The following is a 27,521-nucleotide window of genomic DNA, read 5'->3' as shown; positions in this document are numbered from 1 at the left end:
CGCCCGCGAATCTCACCTTCAAGAAACAATTTTTTTGTCAAGTTTTTTCTCACTTTTCCACTCTCATCTCCTTTTCTACGTAGCCGGAGGAAGAGGCAGAAGACCGTTATTATAGCTATAGCAGCGAGAAAGCAATTGTGTCTGTAGTCACTGCCAGCAAACTCAAAGCCCCACTGCTGTAGACAAAACAGGACTAAGAATAGATCTCATCCTGGAAAATTAAGCATTACCATCATGATCTCTTACGCTTGCCTGTCTGAGGCAGGGACTTGGAAAGCGTGCACTTGACACAATGTTTCTTGGTGTTTGAAAGGGTAAGAACTGACAAGAAACTACAGGAGTTTAGAATTAATGTCCATGCAGTGCAAGGGTGTGAAGAGATGCTAAGAATGAGAAAAAGAGCAATTCAGACTCTCAGGAAAGGATAACTCCCCCAGCAGAACAATATATTTCTTAACCACTGACATCCATTGACCTCCTTCTTTTTAGCCTATAAATCTTGCCAACTACCCCGACCCACTGAGACCTTTGATGGAAATACAGTAATTTAATTCCGACGTAATCCATTCTTTAATGATAAAGCATGCAGGAAAAGCTTACATGGGCTTGCCTGTACATGTAATTAGTAGATCAGAAGAATAAAACAATTAATTTCTCTTTGACCGGTTCAAGAAAATAAATGTTTATTTAATCCAAATTAAAATGTTCCTTTTTTTTATTATATTGTTCCTTCTTCTAGCCCAAACACTGGCATATGATTACAGCTGGGCAAGAAGCAGTATTTGTATCCCACAAAAGCCTGCTAATTAGAGGAGAACCAAAGGAATCTACAGTTGGATGAAATTACGGATTTCAGTTGTTGAAGATTTTTGTGAAGCTTTTGTTGAAGTCTGCAACCTGCCAGTTGCTATCACACATCTCAGGTGACCGGTGTGTACCTAACTACAAATTAGCCAGAGCTCCCAGGACAGGCACTTACTCATGGGTTGTGATCAGAAATTCCACCCCGGATTAGGCAGATCTTTCCACAATGGAAATTTCATGGCAGCTGCTATGGTTTTCCGTTTCTTTTTTCTTTCCTCTGAGGAAAACATCTGTTTCTAACAAATCAAGAGGTGAATGCAGCTCTCATCTGGCCAAGAGGACTGGGCAGCTGTGATTATGTCAGGCGGGACAAGACTGTCCCCCTCATCGGGTGGTGCTGAATGGGGATGCATGAGGAGACAAAGTCCTTCTGGAACCTGGTAAATACATATCAAAACTGATGGCAATGAGAATTTTCTCCGATAAGAAACTCATTCTTCACACTGACCAGTTCTAAAAGTCACCTCTAAATGTTAAGAGATAGAACAATGCCATTGGGAATTACAGTCTCTTCACCTTGCATGAAACCTTAAATTTGTTCTATCTCCAGGAAAAAGAAAAGAGGAAGGGGGGAACCATATCAGCAGTCAAGGCATTATATTGATCATCTATGCCAAACATTTCAGGGATTTTGGAATTGGTGTGAATGGCAGGAAAGGAACAAGAGATGATGAAGTTAAAGGCAGAACATTGTTTAAAAAACTCCTAAAATAGCACAAAGCACATCTGAATGCAAAAAGGCTTAGCTGGTGCTGCACACGGAAAGCCCCACTGCAAATGAAATGCCAAGAAATATCTTCTAGCCATTCTGGGCAGCAGTTGACAGGTGGGATTTCCTGTAAAAGGGATGACAACATTGACCTTTAGAAAATTATCACCAGATAGCAGAGAAAAGCTTTCTTCTGTTTATCCTTGGGGGACTAGAAGCTGCACACAGACAGGATGCCAAAACAAGACAAAAACCTCTTGGTATTTTTGAGTGTGCTGGAGAGCTACACGCACTCTGAGACAATCAGCTTCAAAATAAAGCTCTAGGAACACAGAAATAACATGCTTATGAAATGTCCTGATTATTACAAACACCAGCACTCTGCGCAGAATCCTGCCCACGGAAAGGGCTCCATTAATTCCTGTTAATGGAGTTGCCTCTCTCCAAAGGTGATTTTCAGGCAGACTGAAAAATTAAAAGGGAGATTTGTCCCCTGACACCAGGAACCTTTGCCGCCTGCACACAAAGAAAACAGGAGAGAAGTGTCCTAAAATTACATGCTGTGGCAACCTCTTTTAACAATAGGCAGGCAGGCATATGGATTTCAGGAGAAATTATATTAATTAGTCATACAGATTCTACTTTACAGATGAATTAACAATTTCCTGTTATGTTATCTGTAGCTCTAGCAATCCTCACAGCCTTTAAAATGCAAACTCTGAAGCAACATCAGGCAAGCATCCCACATCAGCAGGGAACAGTGAAGTCCCAACACAGACAGGGATGGCACAAAAGACTTCCGACTCCTGACATCTGGCTACTTGATTACTGGGAGGAAAAATGTTCTTAAAAGCATTCTCATTTATCTGTTTTGCCCCTTTTCTTTATAGGTATCTTCTAAAGAGTAAGAACTCCTTTTTTCTTTTTTACTCCTTTTGATGAGAGGCTTGTCTAAACCTGCCCTTTACAGAAGCATGGCAGAAACTAGTTGCTATGTGCACTGGTACCAGTGACCCCTTGTGGAAGCAGATTATCTTCTCCTGGTTCATAAATCTACCTGTCAACTCTACCTGCAGAGCGGACAACTCATCAGTATGGATTACTGAAACCACTTGCTGCAGAAATAAAGCTACAGCAAGATAGATTAAAAAATAAAACAAAGATTCCCCTTGGGATGTGACAATTCTTTAACCCCAGCCTCAGAAAAAAATACAACCTTGAAATGGAGAAAAGTGATCTGTAGGACCAAATGCTGAGAAAAGAAACACAGGAAAATGGCAAAGGAGCTTCAGCAATGATGCTTGATCCAATCTGGTTCAGAGCAGGTTTACTTTATGGCTCATATTTATCACAGCCAACAATGCTGAAACTGTAGATTTCAAGGTTGAATCCATATTTCAATTTACAGATCCCTATGGTTAGAGGATTTAAAATTCCACCATAAAATCTTGGTCAATGTGACCACAGGCCAAGGGCACTTTTCTACCTTTAATGTAATAATGAAATATTTTGCTTATGACATTGGTGACTTATAAGTGGATTAAAAGTAAGAACCTCAGAAAGAAGAAAAAAACTCCAACAAATTACACAGGAGTGGTTTCCAATGTCATCTACAAATTCAAAACAGCTTGCCCAAATGTTTGTTAGTAAAAAACAACGTTAATCCATGATATGGTGCAGTGACTGGCAACAGAGGTTGTGTTATGTCAGGTTAGGAGTGTCTTTAATTTAGTACTTCCTTCTTTTTTTTGTTTCTCCACATTAAGTTTTTCACATTACAACTCACAGCACATAGCTCTGTAGTGCTCTAATGGAGAAATTCACCTAGTTCTGCTCAGCCAGAAAGACAATGGCCAATTAAAGAGACAAGTCTTCGAGACAGACAAGAGATTTATGAAGACAAAGGTTGGTCCCAGTATGTGGTCTGGGCATGTCTAGCTGTCCCTGCCTGTCCACCTAAAGCAGGCAAGCAGAGAAGTCCAGCTCGTACCCAACTTTTCAAGTCACTAGGAAAACTCCAGTCTCCCGCTAAACTCAAGTTGACATTTCTCCAGCAGTATATGCCCAAAGATACATAAAAATGAAATTTTAGCATATTAATTAACCAAGAATTGTTAAATATATAGCTCCAAGGCTGTACATGCTAAGTCAGCATAAGTCCACCACCTTTCATAGGCTGATTAACTCACCTGAGCCAGCATTACAGCCTGTAACATTACAGACAGTCTCGAATTTCCTGACCTTTTCAGTCGGTGTGATAATGTTAACATAAACTTAAAGTAACTGTCATTTCTCTTTCCAAAAACCCTTTTTCTCCTTGGATTGCAGGATCCTGAATCACAGGGAAAAGAAGGCAGATTTCTCAATTGCCTATAAGAAAACGACACCTGAGGCCAGCCTGATGTATGCAGAGACATCTTCTATTACATTCAAAGAGAAGTATATTACTCCAAGGGCTGATAAATTACAAGTTTAGCTTAATAAAACTAAAACATTGCTTTTACCTATACTCTTTTTCTTAAACTTGAAAGAAAAGGTTTGGAAAGGGTTTCTCTTTTAAATAAATATAGGTATCATTTAGACTGTTTTCAACATCTTCAGCATCACTGTCCATACTCTCAAGGAGCTCCCTAACACGAATAAATTCATGCCTGGGTTAAATCTGTTTGGCAGACAGTAATTGCTTTGCCTCATTTTACAGAACCGGAGTACACCAGGGCTTAAACCACTTGCAAGGGAACACATGTCAAAACAATGAACTGAAAAATGCAACCAAATGCTGCTGAGCTCCACTAACCCTTGTTTACATGTTATCATCATCTCTGCAAAAACCCTGAACGCACATACTCCCGAATGATGGCATTAAATGACTGGTGATCATCCAGAGAGCAAGGACATAAATAAACCTCATTAGGGACAGTTAGGGTGAGAATGAGATGTGTATGGGCTGCTGTGGTACCAGTCCGAAGTATGTTCCCACCATATAGTAAAGAAAACCCAAAACATTTTGCTGTTTCACTGAAGAATCAACTACCAGAAACTTCTTTCATTTACTGTGGGGTGAGACTGTGCACAGATCATAGCTTGCCCTGTAGACATGTGTTTGCTGAAATACTTTCAGCAATGGTAGCTGAATTTGCCACTATAACAATGTAAGTACCACCTTGTAAATTGTTTCCCTTTAAAAAAATAAATTTAATTTAAACAGCTCACTTTTAGTATAATTTCATCACCTTTTTTTAATCTGATTTTTAAGTTATTGACCTTAAATTCAGACCAACCCCCCAAAAAAAAGGCTCTGGCAGAGATGTTTCACAGAAAAGAAGGAACATATAAGCCAACAATGGCAAAACAGAGCTCAACAGAATGTCTTTGCTTTGAAAATTTCATCCCTAATGTGCACTGATGCACTTTTATCTACAGTCATCTTTTTTAAGGGATCCAATCTTAAAAAGCGTTCCTCATACATGCAGCCTGACAAGCTCATTGGAAAAGCCTGTGAATATAAAGATATCTTATGAGCAGAGATTGGAAGACAGGGCATTTATGTATTACGAGCTCAGTCTATAAGCACAGCGGTACACATCTGATTTCTCTGAACCATGCTACTACCCAAATTACACAACCAGGTAAATGAGGGGATTGACACCACACACCAGCACATCTCAAGCCCAGAATTCTGACCCCAGATGCCACCCCTGGGCAGCTTTATTTGCATCTGGCAGTACTTTTTACCAATGTGAACAGGGCACCTTGCGAATCGAGGCACACAACGCGGTGTGCATGGCTATCGGAAACCAGCACCACGTGGAGCGCTGAGCACCCAACTGAGATCCACGCTGTCAGGGACTAGGCCAGCAGCCACGCTCTAAAGCCAGCACCGCCAGCTCTGCCGGGCAAGTGTAGTACGTCCTGCCTAAAAGCCTTCGTGGCTGCCTGAGTCCATTTAAAATAAAAGAAGTAAGCATAACAACCACTTATTCCTTTACAAGGGAAACCAAGTAATCTCTCCAGGTCAATTCTGAATGACAGAGAACAATCTCATTTCACCTGAATGCAAGCAGCACCTCCAGACTTCCCTACAGTTCTCTCCCCATTACTTACAGCATATAAAAAGGGCAATTTAACTGAAGGAGTTTATATTTGGGGCTTTTTTCAGCACTGTTTCCAGAAAATAACAGATGTTGGTTAATGATCTTTAGGCATTAGATCATAAACCACACTCATTTCGAACACTGCAATCGGAGTGATAATTTGTATATCATTAAGCAACATCCTCAGAGCAAGCTCAGTGTATTTCCTTATTGTTTCATTTAAATTAAAAAAATCAGATAACTTTTTATTTTCTTTTTTTAAATTTACAGTCTAGCAGCAAGGTTTTTACCTTCCCTTCATTCCCTCCTCTCAGCAAAGCAAAATATAACCACAGTGTCATTATAAAGTGCAGCATTTCTTCAGCTTCACAACACATGGACACACAAAAGCAGATGACATTTGTCGGCACCGAGACACTGGATGAGCATTAAAACTGAATCTTATGAGTTTCCTTTTTCACAGAGTTACACTGCACACTGGTACCCACATGGGGAATGATCTGTTTTAAACTCCAGAAATAGAATCAGATTGTTTATTTGAAAATGAAGATAGATGGGTTTGAGTTAGACTAGTGTGGGTATACCTGGGTTTACAAATATTTCGTAATAAAGCAATAGTCTGCATTTTCAAATGCACAGAATATATATATCTATATATGCAACATATACACACATATATATGGAGGGAGGGAGTCTTACATGCACTTACATATATATATGCAAGCATATCTATCTGTATATGCCCCTCTATGCATAGTTATCTATAATTACCTATGTAACAGTACGTCTTAATATATATTAACACATAGGCATATATAAAGTAAGGTTCTATCTCATAACATGAACTCAGATTCAGTTTTATCTAAACATCTGCTGGAAATATTAGCTAGGCCTCTGATTCACTAGAACCACACTTAAAAAACCTAATTGCATAATATATGCTGAGAAATGCCTAAGTACGTGACAGATAAATTAGTTTCATTTGAACACATGTAGTGTATGAAATGAATTAATTCAATAAACATTGTGGTTGTCAACCTACAAAAGCATATGTGAGTCCTGGTGAGTTCTGTTACAATAACTAAAATTATTCATGGGCAAAAGTGTTTGTAGATCAAGGCTATATATACGATTTGGTTGTTACATTATGCTAATTTTGGATCTACTATTTCACCATAAAATCTGACAAGGCAGAGTCATTTATGAGACATAAATACAGAGAATTGAATGATAGATAGTACTCTACATACATAACAAGATCAATTATTAGTTAACATTCAAAGATGAAGATATGTCGCTGTAGAGAAATTACTTAAGGGCATCTATTGACAACACTGGTCATGGGGTGGGGTCTTTTCTGTTTGTTCCATATGGGCTGCCGTGATTTAAACACAGCGGCCCAGGAACATCCATGCCCTAGGCACAAACTATCTATTTGCAGTTACTGCAAAGGGACACCCCCCCCGCCCCTTTCCCTTGTCCCCCATCACTGTTACAGCAAGTTACTGTAGCTAGAACAAGGCAAATCCGTGCATCATGTTGGACTGTTTAAAGACAGATTTTATCTCACCTGCTGACTGCTACTGTAATTCAGGTAGAGAATTACCTTTCTGATGATTAGATCCCACGCTGATGTAATTATCAGAGGTCTGCTGGCATCAGTGGAGCTGTACAGATTTACATCCGTGAAAGCCCCATCTCCTACACTCAAATCAAACCCAGACAAGCAGTAACCCGGCACATAGGACATATAGGGTAGACCTCAGTTAACTTAGATAATCTAAAAAATCAGGATCAAATTTAGGCATGCTATCTAGGCTTTCTCAGAAGAATCTTTTCTACTTTGGGGACTTAAGAGGGGGTAATTCAACCCACGTACCACATCATCATGGGTTCATCTCACTGAACTGTGGACACCTCCTTCTGAGCTAGTCACTCCCAGCTCCCTTCACTGTTAACAGAGGGAAACACTTTTAGGGTGCGATGAATCTGATCTATTTTGCATGTCTATTTAAAGCTGAGATGTTTCTTGTCCTAGAAATGCCTGCTTGTCTCCACTGACTATGTAGGGTGACTAGCTCACATGTGGGTGATGAAAGTCATCTCACCTATGTGACAGCTTCATTAGCAACAGTGCTTCCACTGAACAAAATAAAACACAAGTACCAATTGTTAAATAAACCCAAATTTTGAACAGACTAATACTTGCATAATTAGAGATACAGATCTCAATGCAAGGGAACATTAATACTCTCCTACCCCATGCTTTCTGGCCAGAGTTTTGGGGGTATGTGACTGCACAGAAGCAAGAGACATTTCCGAACAGCAACAAAGCCTGTTTTGTGTCTTGTCTTCAACAGTCTTTGCTAGAGGAAATTTTTCAAAGGACTGAAAAAAAACCCAATTTCTGATAATCTTCCCTCCACAGGCCAAGTCTTTCTGATGCCTAAATAGCCAGAAATTAACTCCAACAGTGAAGCATAAAAATTAACATATCTCTACCATGTGTTTTCACTAACTGTTACAACACTGGAACATAGATGCCCCAACCTTATCTGAATCTAGTCAGTCAAGACATTGACCAAACAATACTTTGAGCAATGATTCCCCCAGTCTTATGAAGAAGAATTTCCTTTAAATTAGCACTAAGTAATTGACTCAGTTTTGCCATACCCCAGTCCAAGTCCTTGTGCCTCAATTACAGTAAGGGAAATGAAGACAGCATAAAATAGAGGAAACTGTTTTCTGTAATGTTGTGTCCACATCCTTAACGAGCCCATTGGAGACACTCATGACCTGGTCTTCAGGTGATCAGCTTATCTCCATCTCCACTTGGCTTCATTTTGATGAACAAAAACAGTTTCTTAGAAGCCTTGTCTCGTATTTTCCATGCAGCTGTCCCTTTCTCCTTTCAGCAGTTGCAGCTACCATAGGAATAATGCACTTTCCAAGGTGGATAATAAAAACTATAAAAGGAATCCACTCCAGATGGGTTACAAAATTAATGCCTTCACCACCACCTTGCAGGCATTAACACTAGAAAGCTTTCTCACAAAAGAGGAGGTTAGGATAGACGAAGGAGAATACAGTGGAAAATACCAATGAAATGTAAGCATAAATGCCATTAATAAATCAGAAGGCAAGCACATAACTCCACAGAGTAATTCCCAGAAAGACAGTCCTAATCGATAATATATACCTAACTCCTCTGAATTTGTTAATTTGTTTTTGAACAGTATGGAACCACTCCCTAATTTCAAAGCGATGTCCAATAACTCTTTTTACTATGTAAAGTACACATTTGGACATGTTGACTTCACTAATTAGTCTATAAATACTTGACTTTTACCCACTGCTTTGGTAAGTGTGATAATTGCTGGGGAAAGGCCAAAGCATTTATGGTCAATCAGATGATGAGAAAAGGAATATGGCCCTTTCAGTGAGTAAAATGTAAGGCATTCTGTGGCAAGGCAAAAGCTATTAGCAGGATCAATATTTCTCCTAGTACCTTAATAAATCATTATATCAAAGAACAGTTGCAGGATGAAGAAAACCTCATTCTACCAACAAGGATGCTTCCAAATCAAGCAAATAAAACATCATTTAAATTACAAAGACCTAATTGGTGTACAAAGGCAAACGGCAAGCATAGAATACAGCCCTCTGATGCTAGGCATGTAAGCATTTTGAATCATTAGTGAAGGAAGAAAAGCAGAAAGATAAAGAAACAGCTATGCTAAGAGCTCCACATGCATAATTTGCAAATTGGTAAATATGCATGAACCCACAACGCCGTAGCTGACTGATGACACCGTGTTTGGTGTAGATATCATAGGTGGCAGAAACAGAAGAGCATCTGGAAAACAGGATGGCCTTTGGTATCTTTGCTATTGTACTGAAAAGAATCCCCTTGCTATTATTTGCACTAAGGCTTTTTCCTCCTCTTCTCCTTAGCCAGCTAAGAAAAAGCTAGGATTTGTTAACATTATAGAGTGAGGGAAGGGAAGAAATATTCCAATGGCTACTTTCAAGCAAGGGAATTTATTTTCTCAGCAGACACTGTACATCACTGCTTAGATACAGATACCATCACATATAGACATATAGTTCTCTTGGCCACACAACCAAGAAGGAAACTCTAAGTAGGGCTAATTGGACTCTGTCCAAGTAAGGATTGAAGGACCACAACCACGTACATGTCCCGCACCACAGGTAATCCTGTGTTATAGTTATATGGCTGTGAGAAGAAGATAAGGCATGCCAAATTACTTCATATGGTGTTGCAAACCTACACGTTGCTATGGAGCACACTAGTGCACAGCATGTAAGCAGTCACCGCTACCTTTTTCAAAAATACCAACTCACAGCACTTTTGATTTATAGTGTTACCTTTCAATCTAATAGAGAAATGATGAAACCTGGTGGGGAAAGAGCCACTAGAGTAATAACTGTATGAGTTCCCACCAGGGAAAAAAATGTAATATACTGTTGTGACCAGTATTCGGGTTTATACTTTGTTTGGACAGTTTGTATTTAGCTCTTTACTGAAGAGTTATTATTGAAAAGCAAATGCTTCTCAGTTATTTAGTCACTACTTTTGATCTCTGTCACAGCCTTGGAAGCTTCTTCCTAATTTATTCAGTTCACTAAGTCAACAATAACAATTGTTGACTTTGTGAAGGAAAGTCAGTTGTTTAAAGTTTCATTGTGGAAGTCAAAGTGGGTACTCTTTGGTTCTCCAGTTCAGATTTCATAGATTTTTTTTCTCAAAATGTAATTTATTCCAAAAAGTAAAGCGGACCTGTCTCCGTAAGTTACGCCTTGAATCAGTTTGATGGCTGATCATTCTGTTGTAGAAAACGTATCAATCCTACTTTACAGAGCATAATATGCCAACTTAAGTAGTAAGGAAACTGCCATAGTTTATATACTCAACTGCCTATAGGCCTCCCAAGTGTTCGTCCTCTCTTCCTGGGGAGATAATATACTTTCCCCCTCATCTCATGCCCACTAACACATATCAACATAGCATCTCTGTTAGCATCTCAGGACTATTTTAAAAAGCATTGGTAATACCCTTTTTGCCTGCATACAGAAGTATTACTTTCTGCTTGGCATGTATCAGTTTTGTAGACTGTAAACCACTCAAGGCAGGGACTACTCCTAATTGTTTATGTCCTTAGTGGCCTAAAGGCATTATCAGCTTTATTCATCAAATTACCATCAGCAGAGGTGATCATTGTGAGCACGACCCAAACTTTAGCGATCATGTCCAATGGGATCACAGGGATAAGGCTAATGGAGTCTGTGCTCCCTTTCAATTCTATTATCATAGACTTCTTTTTTTTTTTTCCAGTGAAGTAAAAAGATGCACTAACTCTTCAAACAAATAACCAAGGGCTATTGGGATGGTAGTAAATGGATTCAGGAAAGATTCAGAATTTTCTTATTCTAGTCAGCCTGAACAATTAATTAACAGCCTCCTTGTTTGTCATTAATTTTGTTGCCATAGTAGCCTCTATGAACGGTTTCTAACAAACAAGGAAGATTTATCTGTCTCACTCTAAATCGATCAGAAAACTAATGATTTCACATTCATTTTTGTTTCATAATGACAGGTAAAGCCCAGTGAATCATTACAACGGGGTCTTCTGAGAAGGATAAGGTGTCAGTTATCTTAAAAAGCAATCTGAAAAAGCAGACCCAGAGATTAAAAGGGAAGTGGCACTTCTATCGAAAAAAAAAATACTGGCTCCAAAAGGAATATTAAAAAATCACAACATTTTATAAATAATAAATAGAAAACAAAAAATCTAGATTTTTTTTTTTTAACTCCAATTAAGCATATTTTGCTTGGATAGAAATACTTCCATGTACTATTTTTTTCTCCAAATTCACAGATGGTGAGAGACCAAGGCGGAAAAACATTGTAAGAGAATTTCCTAAAGAACAGAGTTAAAACGAATTAGTCGAAACAAGGAATTTTTCATCCACTCCAGGTTGCTTGGATTGTAAAAAGAACAGCAGCCCACAGAGGAGAAGGGAGTGGGAGGTACACGTCTGCAAACTAAATGCAGAGTAAGTTCTGGCCATCATGTGCTAGGGGTTTGGACATGTTTAGAGAACTACAGGCTGCAACCTGCAAATTGGATCAATATGTTTCTTGCCTGATAAATTCCAGGAAGTAGATAACGGGTCCATTATTGGAAAAGATTGTTGTTGCCTTTCTTCTAGAGGACAAGGTGACAGATTTTCTTAAAGCGGTAACTGCTCTTCGCTTCTTCACAAAACCATGCTTTGAAAATGAGAGTCACTTCAAACTTTGTTCAGTATATAATCTGTCTCAGTTAGAGTGGTGAGCAGGGAAGAGTTAGAGTGTCACAACGTAGCCAGAGTACTCAGATTTCCTTGACTAAGAAGCTAGTAATAATCACTGGTACAAAATGCTCGAGTCACATTGGTCAACTCTTTCCACCAAGGAAAAAAAACAAGCATGAAGGCAATGGCACTTCTGTTCTTCTTTATATTAATCATTTCCTACAGCCAATCCCAAATGTCCTTCGATATTTTCTTATATTATTGATACCCAAATTAATTGACTCAGCCACAGACCATAGCACAGCTAAATCCTATTGAAATAAAATTATTTTAGTTTTTACCTCACCTCTTGAAAGACCTAAAGGGCAAGCTTTTGGCCATCTCCCCTACTGTCCAAGGAATATGAACACCAAAGTGCTGGAGAGATCATGCAGCCATGAGAGCTGTGCTGCCACAGATGCAGAATGACATCAAGAACATGCAAAATTCCCAATTTCTAGAAAAATGTTTCCAGCAGTTTGCACATTCACTGTTTCATTGTTCAATTTTGGGGCTGACAGGGCAGCTTCTCTTCTGGGACAGAGACCTACAAGCTACTAAACTGTGGAGATAAACCATGTAGAAATAAGAGGACCAGGTAGCAGGGATTTGCCTCTGTGATAACAGCACTGCAGTGAGGGATATAGAGCCCTAGATGTGGTCAAGTAGACGAGAGCCTTGTTCCTGACCCCCTTTCACCACATCCCCTCAGCTGCCTCAGCTCAAGCATTTGCCTGGCCATGCTCTAAACTATGTATGGGTCATTTTAAAAAAATACAAAAAATCATCACTTAAAACAATGGTTCTTTTAACATGAATAATTTCTCAGAACTGATTTAGAAAGAATCTTCTGAGCCACTAAGCTCAGCCAAAGGGAGGGTAACCTCTGGTGATGAGTGTGGAAATGAGAGCTTGAAGGCAATCTGCTCTGAGATCAGATCTGTATCATACAGCATCAAAATAATATAAAAAAAGCAGCCTAAGAGCAAAGAGCAGGTATGATTTTCATTCTCTCTGGTTATTTTTAACTGAGCCTCTGCCTGTCTATCTATTACACCTTTACTGGCAGAGCTGGGGCAGTAGCAAATTTGAACCCACTTTCAAGCCAGTGCAAAAGTTGGAGGTAAGTCACGAGGCAATTTCAATACTAAAAGTTTAATGAAAACCATCAGCCCTATGGCAAAGCAGCACTCAAATTGCCGCCTACAAAGAGGAAGGCAGGCAGAGCAGCCAGCATTAGCTCTGCCTGGGAAAAGCCAATGGGCAGGCGTGGGCAGATCTGTAGGGACGTGAGGGGCAGCTGGGAAACTAAGGTGGGAGTTTTTAGGCACAGGGCACATTAATCTGTTAAAAGAGATATCTCCACTGCTCACAGAGCAATTCCTTTCCAGGGATCTGTTGTGCTTTAATTGCTGGGCAAAGCTTACCACAGCACATGCCTGAGTGATCTGAGTGTTGACACCAGCCTGCTGGGCCCCAATAAGCAAATTCAGGATTCTTCTGCTCAGGGTCAGAGGCAACTGGAACCCACATCAACTGACTAGCAGTGCTGAGGCCAAGTTAACTGCACTCAGTTAGAGATAATAAACACTGCCAATCATGGCAAATTAGCTTGTACTCAGCATCATGCTAACTGTGCTACACATCTTCTCATTGGCTTGGCAAATGGCCAGAGGGAACTCCTATCTACCAGTAGAGAGCAGTGTAGATGTAAAGCCTTATCTGTAGGTCTGTGGACTCTCACTGAGCACCTGCATCCTGGTGAACTGCAGTATAAAACAAGCGTTTCAAACTTTCTGGGAAATTTTGCAGAAGGTACTACAGAAGGAGAACTAGAGGAGTGAGGAATGGACTCTGGACCAAGGCCATAGGCTGCTGAGTTACAGATCTCTACTGGGAGTGCCAGGCAAAAAGTCCATAGCCTGAGCATATGCCTGGGGGTGGGGGAGCTGGGATTGCAGAGCAGAGGGCACATTTGATTTAGGCTCCATAGTCTTAAGCACATCATGAATTCAGTGGTGAGACTGTCAGCAGTCCAGTGAATGCTCAGTACATGCAGTGAAATGTCTTTAAAGAAGTAAACCAAAAGCTGTCATCAAGAACACACACGTAGACTCGTAGGGGTTTTTTATTATAACTTAAAAACCTTAAAAAGCAAGGTGCATTTGGCTATCAAACACTGACATTTTTCAGAAAGCCTGTCCTATGGCACTGCAAGCTGCCTGCTGGCTGTATGGCTCTTGACAGAAACAAACTTCCCAACAGAAATCTCAACTCACTTGAACCTACAGACAGAGCTACAGACGTGGGAAAATCAAAGATGCATTAATGAAGGAAAGATTGAGCGACTGACCGCTATAAAATCTGGAGGCAAAGGTCTCTAGCATTAAAGCAGAATGCTCCTGCAGGGATTATAGAAAGATCAGAGGCTCAAAATGTTCCATGTCCCAGAACAAGAGGACAACCATCTCTATGTATCTATCCTTCACTGGGGCCAGACAGTGCATTTGATTGATCTCACTCATGTGATTGACATGAGAACCTGACAGCAACTGGTCTACAGAACTTTGGCCAGGATTTCAGAAACATTGCTAAATAGCTCACACACACCAAGAAAAACAAAATAAAAAAAAAAAAAAAAAAAAAAAAAAAAAAAAAACAGCAAAAAGGAAGGAATATTTGATAATGATATTAGAGCTCATTGCAGGAAATGCAGGAGATGTATTTAACCTATTACTTTGTCATCATTTCTTCTCCCTTCTCCCCTTGTTTCTTGCCACCTCAAAACAGTAAAAAGGCAGTGTGAAAAGAGAAGAATAAGAACACTTGGGATGTTTTTGTGGCATGAAAGGAACACTGTGATTAACTACATAAGTGAATTGATGGGATTCAAACATTAAAAGAACAGCGTTATGAAGAAATTAAGTCCCCTCTAAGTAAAACACATGATGTCAGCCAATTTTATGAACACAGTGCCATATTTCAGACTCAGCCCTGTCCTGGATATAACATATGACGTTTGCTTTAACAATCCTTGGTCCCTCTGGAAGATTTTTCTTTACCCTCTTTGGTGCTGGTTCCTTGTTATTAATTAGACCTAGTCAGGTTTCCACTCAGACTGTAAGAAAAGGGACATCTGTGTGCTACCTGTCAAGTACTGCCATAACTGTCTTCAATTGCACTTGTAAGTCTAGTGCCTCTGTGGAGTCCCATATTATGAAAATTGTATGCTGTATTTCAAAGCCCTTTCTCTAGTCTGTGTAACATTGCAATGTACTTTTGGTAGGGAATGTAGAAGTAGAAAACCACTACATGCAATAGTAAGAATCCTGCTATTAGCAATAGCGAGAAGGAGTTGGTTTGCTCCTCAATGGGAAAAAAAGCTGTTTGAAGGATCATCTGTTATTAGAAAGCCACAACAGTTAACGGTAAAGACAAAGGAGTAGAAATTCGGGTCATCGTAGTAAAAAGTAGATGAGAGAGAACTGAGATAAGTTAAAATTTTTCCAACTGGCTGGGCCTTATGAATTTCACCCTAGAATATGTAGATAACTGGCTGATGGAGTCTTAGAGCTGCTAGCAATTATCTTTGAGAGGTGAATTCAGAAACAGTCACCTCAGCAAACACTCAGTGGGAAATAACCAAATAGGTTTAGTCTTGCTAAGAATGATCTGAAATTATCCAGTGGCTCACAAGCTTCAACATAGTCACTGTCACATATGTATGTGTCAGAGAATGCTATCTACAAGACCCATGAGTGAATTCTCCTTCATTACTTCACTCTGGAAAAACTTCAACAATAACCTTAGGTGCAGTGTTGGATGCCACATTGTAAGGAGGATGTGACCAACTGACAGTGAGTACTCTATAAAATGTGACAAAAAAATTGAAGGAATAAGTTGTTGTTTAATCTAAAGAAGACAAGAATTGGGGGAAACATGACAATAGACGCTTTAAATACTGAATATGGTTGCAGAGAAAAAGGAAATAACCCATTCTTGTCCATTGCAGGTAGGGCAGAAGTAATTTGCAGGTTAAGAAAAGAAAAAAAGCCATTTTCCAATAGTAAAGAAAATCAGTCCTTGGAATGAATTGTCCAGAGAATCTCCATCAGTGGAGGCCCTCAGAAACAGGTCAGACACAGCTCTGATGGGAAGAGCATCAATACAGTTGATGCAGATACAGGGCCCTCAAGCTACCTGATAATTTTCTACTATTCTAGGGAAAAAAAACCCTGTGGCTAGTTAGCTGGAGAATAATTTTTTGAGTTCTAGGATATTTTGGGCAAAAGTATGTATTACCCTTTCCTTGGTTAATTTTTAATAGTGTTCTGAAAGCTCAAAGTTAAAGAGTAACTTGGATACTTGTTCACGTTTCTACCTTCCTTTTTGCTATTTGAGCAAACTGCTTTGTCAAGCTTTATTCTGATTCTTATAAAGCCTCTTGAACACAGTATTCAGTGGTCTTTTCCTGCCCTCTCCCCCAAAATATGGGATCAATGATATTAAGCAGGAACACATTATTTCCTGAACGGTTGCCTACAGCCATTATTAGATCATTTCTTCTATAGAGTCAACCAACTCATACTAATGTTGATGTGGTTTCCTTTAAGTTTTGCTTTTTGCTTTTTCACTTGTCACATCAAGTAATCAATTTCTCTATATTTTCCCTTTTCTGAAATGATAATTAACCCCAGAAAACTGAGTCATTCTGGAGCAGTATATTATAGGACTCTCAATCCCAAACTGCTGTATGTGCTACACTGCAGCCTAGAAAGAAGGCTGAAACTTTATCAAAATCAAGGTTTTGCCTTACTATTACTTAGGATATTAATTGAAATTTGCTTGGTTTTGAGTTCTGAAGATGAACAAAGGTTGCTCCTGAATTAAGCTGGTGTCAAAGAGTTCTTACGAGGCTGGCAACAAGGAGCTGAACAATCATCACAGTCAGCTTCTAATGGTGATAGCGCTGCAAATATATTTATTCATTGAAGGATCAAATATTTTTATTTAGAAATAGTGTGGCCAGCAGGACTAGAAAAGTGATTGCCCCCCTGTACTCGGCACTGGTGAGGCCACAACTCAAATACCGTGCCTAGTTTTGGGCCCCTCACTACAAGAAAGACACTGAGGTGCTGGAGTGTGTCCAAAGGACAGTGAGGCTTGTGAAGGGTCTAGAACACAAGTCTCATGAGGAGTGGCTGGGAAACAGGGGTTGTTGAGGCTGGAGAAAAGGAGGCTGAGGGGAGACCTTTTCACTCTCCACAGCAACCTGAAAGGAGATTGGAGCAAGGTGTCAGTTTCCTCTCGCAAATAACAAGCGACAGGACAAGAGCAAACGACCTCAAGTTGCACCAGGGGAGATTTAGACTGGATATTAGGAAAAATTTCTTCACCAAAGGGTTGTCAAGCATTGGAACAGGCTGCCCAGGGACATGGTGGAGTCACCATCCCTGGAGGTATTTAAAAGACATGTAGGTGTGGTACTTGGTTTAGTAGTGGACCTGTGCAATGGTTTGGGTTCTGCAGGGACCCCAGACCATGCTGCCGTGGTCCCTCTCTCACCCTTGCACCAAACGGGGCAGGGAGTGAAATACAAACCCTGGGGTTGGGATAAGGAAAAATTTAATACAACAGTGTAACAAATAATAAACCAAACAACAACAATGACAATAAACAGTAGTAACAATGAATGAACAGGACAAGAGATATACAAACATATACCACAAAGATGCAGCAGCGAAGGGTAGTGACAACAAACAAAAGCCATCCCTGCTCTTCCCGTGCTTGGGCGCCCAGAACTGATGTCAGCATGGTATTGAATAACCCAGCGAGAGCTCCCTCCCCACTGCTGGGGAAACGTAACCCTATCCTAGCTGAACCAGGACAACTTGGCAGTGTTAGGTTAATGGTTGGACTTGCTGATCTTAAAGGTCCTTTCCAACTTAAATGATTCTATGATTTTCTCTCATGTACACAAACCCCAAAAAATTCCTTTAACTTTTACTATTTGAACTGGTAACTTTTCTGCATACTTTAGTTAAAAGCAGGACAGTAAGGACATAAACCTGTCAACATTGTGCTGGAAAAAATAAAGGATTTTTTAGTAACTGTTCATTTTGGTTGGCACTGGTCATTAAACACTCCTCTTTTTTTTTTTTTTTTAAGTAACAATCTCTGCAAGTTTCACTGCTGTTTCTGGAGACTTGGACTAGCAGTGACAGTGGATTTCTCCTTCTCTCAACTGGAGAAGATGTTTTAACTGCCTTTCAGAAGTGAAATCAATTCATATTTGTCTATGGCAGCAGACTCACTGTAGCTGTAGCTTACAACTTTTACCTTGTTGTGACACCTGCTTTGGTCAAGGGGATTACTGATTCCTCCTCCTGGAAGGTGCTAATACTGATGATGTTCAGCTGAGCAGCTGTCCTCCCTTTTCTATTATTATTATTATTCATGACGTGTGATTGATTCTTCTGAGGGCCTTAGTGATAGAAAACGTAGCAGTTCTTTGGTATCTTTCTTTTAAAGGGCCCTGAATGGACAATTTTTGTTTCTGAAATGTGCTACAGCCACCATTTCACCTCATCTATTGTTCAGATATCTCTGTGCAGCCAGAATGTGGGCAATGAAAAGGTGCAAGCTGCATCATTATCCATATGCTGAGAGCTATCAGTTTCACACTTATTATCTCTCCAACAATGTTATTCATTACCTAGTATCATACTGAGAAGACTTTAAAGCACAGAAGAGAGAGAAGACACTAGCAATGATTCCACCTAGACAAAGCTAAGGTATTATACAGATTGGAGTAATTTATTTGACAGTATACCTCCATAATTAATTATCAAGCTTCTAAATTCTGGTCTTATTTTACATAATTTGTATCCATCTGAAAGTTGTATTGACTATATTCAGCTTCTCAATGCTGGCAATTGAGTCAAGAAGTTAACAACCCATGGACAGATGCAGGTATATGGGAGGAAAACAAAAAAAAAAAAGAGTATTTGGAATGGTATCTGTAGGATCTGCAAATGCTTATTCTGAAAAACAGGTAAACAAATGAAATCAACTACAGTGTAAGGTCATTCTTCCTTCTAATATCTGACAGATTACCATAAAGAAAGTTATATTCAACTATCCTCTTTATTCACTGTAACTAAAACACCAAATGGCTTCCCATGGAGCAAATAAAACATAACTTGGATTTTAGAAATACCCTGTAAGTGTTGTGTAGCTCTGGAAGAGATGACACAGGGTGGCACTGAAATCTTCCTCACTGGATGATTAAATAAACACCTCTCACAGATTACCTAGACATCTTTGTTCTTGTTGGTAACGCAGGCAAATGAGCCAAATTATCTTCGGTGTCCCTAAGGTGCTGTTGACTGTTGACACTAAAGATCTCCCTTCTTTTTATGTAATGTCCCATGAGTTAAGACCAGCAAAGATCATCATCTAATTGCCACTCTGAAACAGATGATGGGCACCAGTGTGAGCCTTACTCCTGATCAGTCTATGAACACTTTGTATAGTTTGCAGGAGTCTGAACTGTTTTCCCATTCTTCTGGGAAGTAGCTATGATTAAATAGCAGCGAGGTATTTAAGGATGCTTCTGGACTGTTCCTCCAGCAGAGGAAGCACTCACCACCATTCCTAGAAATTCCTTGGAAACAACTCAAAACATAAAAGCCAATAGAAGGCCAATCTGCTCCCTGTGTTGGTTGGTTTGTTTTCTCTGCATTCATATTAATTTCAGTCTCTTGCAGAACACCTGCCCTGGCCACAGTTCTTACTCAGGTGACCAAATTGTCATTTTATTTTTTCTAATAATCACTTGGTCCTTGTCTTGCTGTGGGCAATAAAAAAAAAAGAGTTGGATGATCACAAACCCTCTGAACCATCACTCAAAAATAAAAATACATATATGTGTTTGTATTAGCTTGTATATACAACTCATGATGTGGACACAACAGTCTTTACAAACTCATGGTCTTGTTCTAATTTCTGTTCTAATAAAATGCAACTGTCCCTCTACGGCAGCTTTGAGAGTTTTACTTTCCCCACCTTCCCATTTTATTCTGCCACATTTCCTTTGAGCTTATAGATTTTCTCCAGCTACCAGGCTATTTGGTTTCCATCTGTTCAATAATTCAAATATATGCATCAAATGCACACATGGCACATTTCCAGGTAGTACCGTCCCTTTTCTTTTATGCCTTTTCATGGCCAGATAATTTGCATATAAGGTGCACAAAGATAATCTGCTCATCCACAGTTCTAGTTTATGCATCAGCTCCCCCTGCTTCCTCTCCGCAGATCTCCATCCATCCATCCATCCATCCATCCATCCATCCATCCATCCATCCATCCATCGCATGTGAGCAGCCACTTCATCGCCCTCCCAGCCTCTGGCAGGACAGCTGAGCCATGAGCAAAGCCCAGTGGCACCGAGGGTTCGGCCTCTGTGACAGCACGGATTTAAGGCAGGCAGGTGTATCTAATACAGTGGCAGCAGGGCTCTCCAAGTCCAGTGTGCTGCTACAGAGATCAAAGGTATGGTTGCCATGATTACATGCTCGTTTGGAAAAGTGCTCTCCCTAGGCTCCTCCCCTCCTTTCTCCCTCCCCCCACATGAATTTTGACAGATTGGTATTTTGCCAATTGTGGTTTTATTACCGAAGAAGCAGAAAGACAATGGAGTAGCACTCCCTCCACCAAACCCCACCCAGGAGCCAGCCCCAGCCAGCCATCTGCACAGGGGGCTGTAACAGGAGCACAGGGCAGAGGAGCCCAGCCCCAGAAGACAGGGGCTTCCCATCCCTTCAGCAGCCATAAACTGTTTTCACTGCCTTTGTTTTATTCTGCTCTCCCTAATACCACAACATTTGTTTCACCATAGGGGTGCCAAGGGCAGAAGTTTGAGGAAAACCCAAGAAGCGTTTGGAGAGATGCATCATTTAGTGACCCCCCCAATAGAATAATTTAAGGAACTCCCGCAATAAATGAATAAAACTCCAACAAAGCAAGAACAAGTAACAATGATGTCAGGGAAAAGGAGGCTTCTCTGGAGAATGGGTGAGGGATTGTAGGCAGGAAATAAAAGAGATTAAGAAAACAAGAACTGTGCAAGAGGAGGAGATACTGATGAGGAAAAAAACCCCATGAAATTTGCAGTGAAAGACATAGGATAAATGGGAAAAGCTGACCTGGATTAAACTAATTATTTGGCTAGATCAGTATCCTGTTTTCCTTCAACGTCAATACCAGAATGCCACAGAGAAGTGGTACAAGAGACACCTACACAGCTGTAGAAGAAGCTTCACCCAAACCCCAGGCTGAGGATCGGGCAGTTCAGCATTCAGTCAGGCAACTGCTGTGTAATTGCTTTATAACTGTGTAATACGAAAAATATAACTGTGATGGCATTCTTATTGACGTAAATACCTATTTCTTGCACAGGTTCAATGCAATACCTTTTGATAACACCCCGGGGCAATACTTTCCAAGGGGAAATTACACCTTCTATCTCCTTTTCAGTAGAAATGTCTTGTCTTTTAATTTAATTGGTTTTCCTTTGCTTCTGCATTATAATGAAGGTGCAGCACAGCCATACTCAAACTACTTTATGCCACTTAGTATACATATATCTAATATGTACATATGTCAAATTAATATCATATTTATACTCTTTTTAAATGACACAGTACTAATTTGTATGTATATCACAAAGCCGTTATTCTTCAGGAATCAAGACTTGTGAACAAGGAAACTTTAAAAACATGTTTTAGACAAATGACTTGCCTAAGCTTTCTCTGCATAGCAGCTGTTGACTGCATTTGTATCAAATTCATTAGGACACAGGCCCAACAACACTTTGGTTCGGCAAATTAGCAGTCTTGGTAGTCTTGGTGAGCTGTGATTCAACGTTCATAGACAGGTCTGGAAAGGAAGATTTTATAAAGCTGCTGCTGCTAGTAACAGATTTACAACCCAAATGCCAATACATGCAGCACGTTTTCTCCCTTTATCCTAAATGTCTTTCAGTGTTTGCACTTCTTTCTCCCCACTATATGGAAAAACACAAATTTTGCCCTAGGGATAACATCATTAAAGAAAGAACCAGTGCAGTCAAAGCTTCAGCATGACACAGATCATTCAGCGGTTGTGCAATTACTCTGAAAAGCTACTTATTTTTAAACACAGAGCTTTCACTCAACGCAGGCCTGAGGCATCACGATCAGATCTGTATCTGCAGTATCTCAACCAGTCTGATCTAGGGGTTTTGCTCATTACAGAAGCTGTAGCCTTGTGTGAAGTTTACATTTAGGTTCAAAGATTTTCTAAAGCATTTTGGAGCTGGGCTGGCTTTAAAAGGTATTGCCAAATCATAATAGTTTCCAAGAACAAATTAAAAGTTGTTTTGGATACTTCTCATCCCCTAAATTCACCTGGTATTGTTTTTGTTTAAGGTTTATAAGTCACTTTCCCTTCAGAATTCCTACAGACTAATGGAATAGTAAGTGACTACAGAGGCAACAAGGAAAGCAATAATACCCAAAGTGCTGCTGGGTAAACCAAACGAATGAAATAGAGCATATTCCAAACGTGAACATTTTTGAGAATTATTATTTAGGGCCAGATACAACTCCCACAGACACCAAGTGTCATCTGATAGCAGGGTATGACCACTCAGATGGAAAAGTTGATTCCCGTTGGTTTTTCTGAGCAGATTTCTAGAAAAATGCTGTTCAGTACTACCTTTGAAAACAGTAAGAAATCAATTTTTTTCTCTGTTACATAGCTGCATAGAAAAACATATTGAAATGCAGGGGAGTGTTTTCTACCCTCTAAATCATTGCGATCGCAGGCCACAGAGCTTGTAACACCATCGTTCTGGCTGACAAGGATACAGCATTAGCTACAGGCTCCTCACCACTCCTTGCCATGCTGACACTCCAGGAGTCAAGCCATTATTATTCTGCTCTTTAATTAGAGTCTCTTAAATATCTTCTTTTTTTTTTTTTCATTTTTAATTTTCTTAAACTTTTCATGAACCTGAGCTCCTCCTGACCTGAAAGCCAGTAATTCTGCTGACCTTTTGCTAAGTGTGCTTCTCGAAACATCCACAGCTATAGCTGTGGGACAGCTGCTCACATATTCGCAACCTGGGTGGGAGCAATCGATTGCAGGGCCTTTTAGGGTAATGCAGTTTCAACACATACTGGAAGACATAGTGGTAAGGTGAAAATGACTTACAGGCCCAATTCCTTTCTGCAGTTCAACTCTATAAACTGCAGTAATTCACTTCAAAAGAAAAACGAATGGGTTACTCTACATTTATACAACAGTAACAGAACTGTCAGGTCCTAAACATTTTGCAAGAAACAAAAATAATTTTTCACAACACTTGTTCCAGAATAAAATTAGATTTTAATTTGGTTTGCACACATTCAAGATAAAAAGGGTAACAAGTCAGCACAGGAGTCTACATGCTGAAATAGTCAGAATGCAATAAGAGTTTACAGACCTGTACAAAGGAAAGTAACTTCTCAGTGGCCCCATCATGGTATTTCCAAAGGAACGTTACAAATTCTCATGGCCAATCCTGCAAGAAGTGGAAATAAAGTTAAAATCAGAGAGTTTCCAAAGGAAAAGCAAGTAAGATCAGCTGTCTCCTTGGATACACAATGCTAAAAGTCAGTGTAGAATTGGTTTAGACGATGTTAAACATTTTGAACTACAGAAGCAGCAAGATCATAACAATTATTTAAATATAACAAAGTCCAAGTTAAATAAAATACAAAATTGTAAGCTGTTTTTAAAGACATGTTATTGAAAATAGTCAATAAAAATGCAATGAGTATGTGGGACTGGATTGGAAAGAAAAGAAAAAAGAGAGAATATGGCACCGATTTATATTCCCTTTGAACTGTCTGTAATACAGACCTTAAAGTGCATTTTCAAACATATACCATATCAAAGAAGCAGACATTTATTTCTAGCCATGGCACTTCTAGACTTTTGGTAAATGAAACCAGAAATAGTCTTGTGGAACTGTGCTGTGTGACAAAGCATGTACTGATGGGTTCTGCCCAACACCAGTAAACAATTGTTTTTTCCTTTAACTGAAGAAAAGAATATCAGCAGTAAACAAATGCCTCACGTCTTGCATGAATTCTTCAACACAGTCAAAACAAACCTGTCTTTTCACACCTCCTGCATGTGCTATTCCAAGTCAAAATAAAAGTTATATTCCCTGAGATCTATCAGTTGCTGTTTCAGATTATGACAACCATGATACACAAGGGATGATGATACACAAGACACTAAAGCTTTCTGCTATAATCCCCCTGGAATCCACACCCGTTGTTGTAAGGATAATTATCTGGGTATCCCTGAGGCCAATTTTTGCAGTTTTCATATAAAAATCACCTCTTGCATAAGACATGAAATTTAAAATCATCCCCTTCACAGATATCATTGAGTCACTCCATTACCTCTGGGACAGATATAAATTATGCATTCTTTGATTCTCTTTAAAATTTTAGATGCACAAGGGGACAGAGAAGCATCTAAATGGTACTAAAAATGTAAGGCATTCAAGAAAGAAACAATAACTTGTATGGTATTAACTGCTACAGTGCTCCGAAGGCTCCCTGCCTGGTCAAGAAAAGCACATAAAGCACTGAAACATAACAGCAGGCTTGCATGCTAATGGCTGCTAGTGACAAGGACTCATTGAATGTCACTGCTTCACATACTGCGTACTGTTCATTTTTCTTATCTATGTGACCTCTCCTTTGAAATGACTGATGAAACTCCCATGAATTAGCATCTCTGCTTCTGGGCATTTGCCACCAAGAAAGCATTTAGTAACATCTCTACTAAAATACACCAAAAAAAAAAAAAAAAAAAAAAAAAAAAAAAGGGGGGAGAAAAAAATCATAATCTTAACAAAAAATAGTCACTATATCCGTTAAAGGATACTTAGTGTGTACTGCAAAAGGACTGCTTCTCTGAAGCCTCCTCATTAGGCTAGTTTTTACCTTGATGCCCTTTAAAGAGTATTGGCTTGTCACAATACATGAATTCACATTTTAGACTTGGCTAACATTTTCATAATTGGTGTGAATAAAAAGGAATAGCTGTTACTGCAAGAAAAAAAGAAATGTCTCTGTTCTGATGCCCTGCTGCTATGATGACCTATTTCACACTAGCATCTGTTCTCTTCTGATGAACCACTCCAGATGTAAGCTGGCAAAACAGCACTGCAAGTATGTTACCCAGACATCCACTGAGTGCTGCAGATGTTTTCTTCCATGCTTCACATTTAATGTGTGCCTGATTAATTTTTTCTTTATTATTTCAACTACTTGGCCCGTAGAATTTTCTGTGAAGTTTACAGAATTCAGGATCCAATCTGCAGCCATAAGGAGCAGCTCCCTTTGTGTAAGCGGATTCATTAATGTCTGGAAATAACCAGCCAAAAGAGCCTTGGTCTGAATTGCCAAAAGAAATTCAAACTCCAGTAATCTATTACACCTTAATATTATTTGCCTGAGGATTTAACACAATGCTCATTTCAATTTCAAGATTACAGATGTTTGTAATATTCAGATGCATCAGTCTGACAAAAATATTATGCCCGTTCTCTGCCTCAAGCCCTTGACCTGAATGAGGTTAGTGACAGGGATATGAATGACTTGAGCAGAAAACGAAACACAAAAGTAGTTTTATCGTGAAGCACAATATTTCTTCTGTCACTTAACCATTTTTTTTTCCCCTCTCAAAATTACAGGGTAGACTGCAGATCTTCAAGGCTAGCAGTCACTACGACAGCCTAAGTGCCATTTAAAAGAATAATAATTTATGAGATGGCTTGGTAGAATAGCAAAGGTCGCAGAGAAGACTCCCCAGGGAGGAGAGGATGACAAAGGTTACAAAGATGACTAAAGACTTGCCTACAGGAAGGGATTTTCTTAGAAGGAAGATGTTTTGTTGCAACAGCTTTATCCTACCTACCACACAGTTGCCTCATCCAAACAGTTGGCTATAAGGCATTGCTTACAAAGTACGCTTCCAAGATACTTGACTTACCAGCTTGGCCATATACCCAGGGCCCACTGGGGTGCTGACAGATGGAGGAGGCTGTGGGTCTGTCCCACAAGGCACAAGGGGATGCCTAGCGACTGATTTGATCCCACCTGGGGGATCAAACTTGAAAAATCTCCGGATTCTTTGCAAGCCAGTCCCCAGATAGATGTCACTTTTGGGGTAGCCAGGACCATTTGCAGACCTCTAACAGACCACCACAGACTGGTGCAGTTTCCGTTAGAAGAAATGTGAAGAGCTGGTACATGAGGAGCCTAAGACACATGGTTGACACATTGCTCTCAGGCAGTTGTAAATTTGCACACCAGCCATCATCCTACACAGCAGTTTGGACTGCTTTTTCTTGCCACATCTATAGCATTCCCCCCCTCCCCCTTCAGCTGCTGCAAGTACAGAAAAAAAAGACAAGGATGAAGACAAGCAGGAACAACTCTTCTTGGCACAGCTCCATTCTCCACAACATCATCTCTGGGCTCATAAAATACACATTAACTGGTGGGAGAAGCTGGCGCTGCAAACCTGGGGGTAACCAGTGGTGTCTGCAGAACATCAGAGCAATAAAGAAAAGCTTAACCTGAAGCCAGCATGCAATACAAGACAACTCTTATCTCCAGAAATGTGCGGCCATAACCATTTTGAAAACTGACAGTCAGTTTCCAACTGCTTCTGATCAGTTGTGGAAAGTTTCTGCAGCCAGATCAATGGCTGGCACTTGTGGAGGAGGTCTGCATGGCTCTGAAGGGTACAGATATAGTATGTGCAATCAAGAATAGGTTATTGATTGCTTTGAGTATAAAGGATTATGCTTAATTGCTGCAGGACAAATGCTAAAGACCATCTTCCTGGTATTTGATCTCCAAGCCAGGCCTCTAAGTTCATAAAGAGGTACCCGAGAACTGAGTAACCATTCAGGTAGATTTACCCAAGACAACATTTGGGGACTCTCATCTCTTTTCTATAGTAAAATAGGGCTATTTGCTCAAGGGGACTAATGTCACAGACATTCATATATCTGCATTTCCTTGCTTCAGCAGTCCCTGGTCCATCACTATGGCCAGTGAAGCCTCTGGCTGGCTATTCAGATCACAGAACATTTTTACAGTCCCATGCCAATGACAGCATCTTTTATCCTGCCCATCACCTGCAGGAAGAAGGGAATGGCGCAAGCAGCACTGTGAACACAATGAATAACCCAGACAATGCCCACTCCCAAGTGACAAATCCGCTGGTCACACTGCCAGGGAGCCCTCCTGAACCTGCCCAAGAAAGAGAACTGGCATTTCCAACATGTGTTTCCCCTAATGCTTAGAGCTGCTTACTCCAGCGTGGCAGCTCCAGCTCAGTGCCAAGCCTCGGTGGGCTCTGGGGTATCTTTTCCTCTT

At 40.0% G+C, this 27,521-nt stretch overlaps 1 protein-coding gene across 5 annotated transcripts in view; it reads right to left on the bottom strand.

The window, feature by feature from the left end:
• Nucleotides 1-27,521, bottom strand: part of ENOX1 (ecto-NOX disulfide-thiol exchanger 1) — a 381,250-nt gene that overhangs the window by 236,790 nt on the left and 116,939 nt on the right. For all 5 annotated transcript variants that reach the window (XM_026853212.1, XM_026853203.1, XM_026853269.1 and 2 more), the window contains one exon: nucleotides 23,555-23,632. The gene's annotated coding sequence lies outside the window, so the exon portion shown is untranslated. The remainder of the gene's footprint in view (nucleotides 1-23,554; nucleotides 23,633-27,521) is intronic.

This window comes from Athene cunicularia (assembly GCF_003259725.1).
Source record: "Athene cunicularia isolate RWA chromosome 1 unlocalized genomic scaffold, athCun1 chr1_part1, whole genome shotgun sequence".
NCBI lineage: Eukaryota > Metazoa > Chordata > Aves > Strigiformes > Strigidae > Athene > Athene cunicularia.
This window is presented reverse-complemented; position numbering and strand designations above follow the sequence as displayed.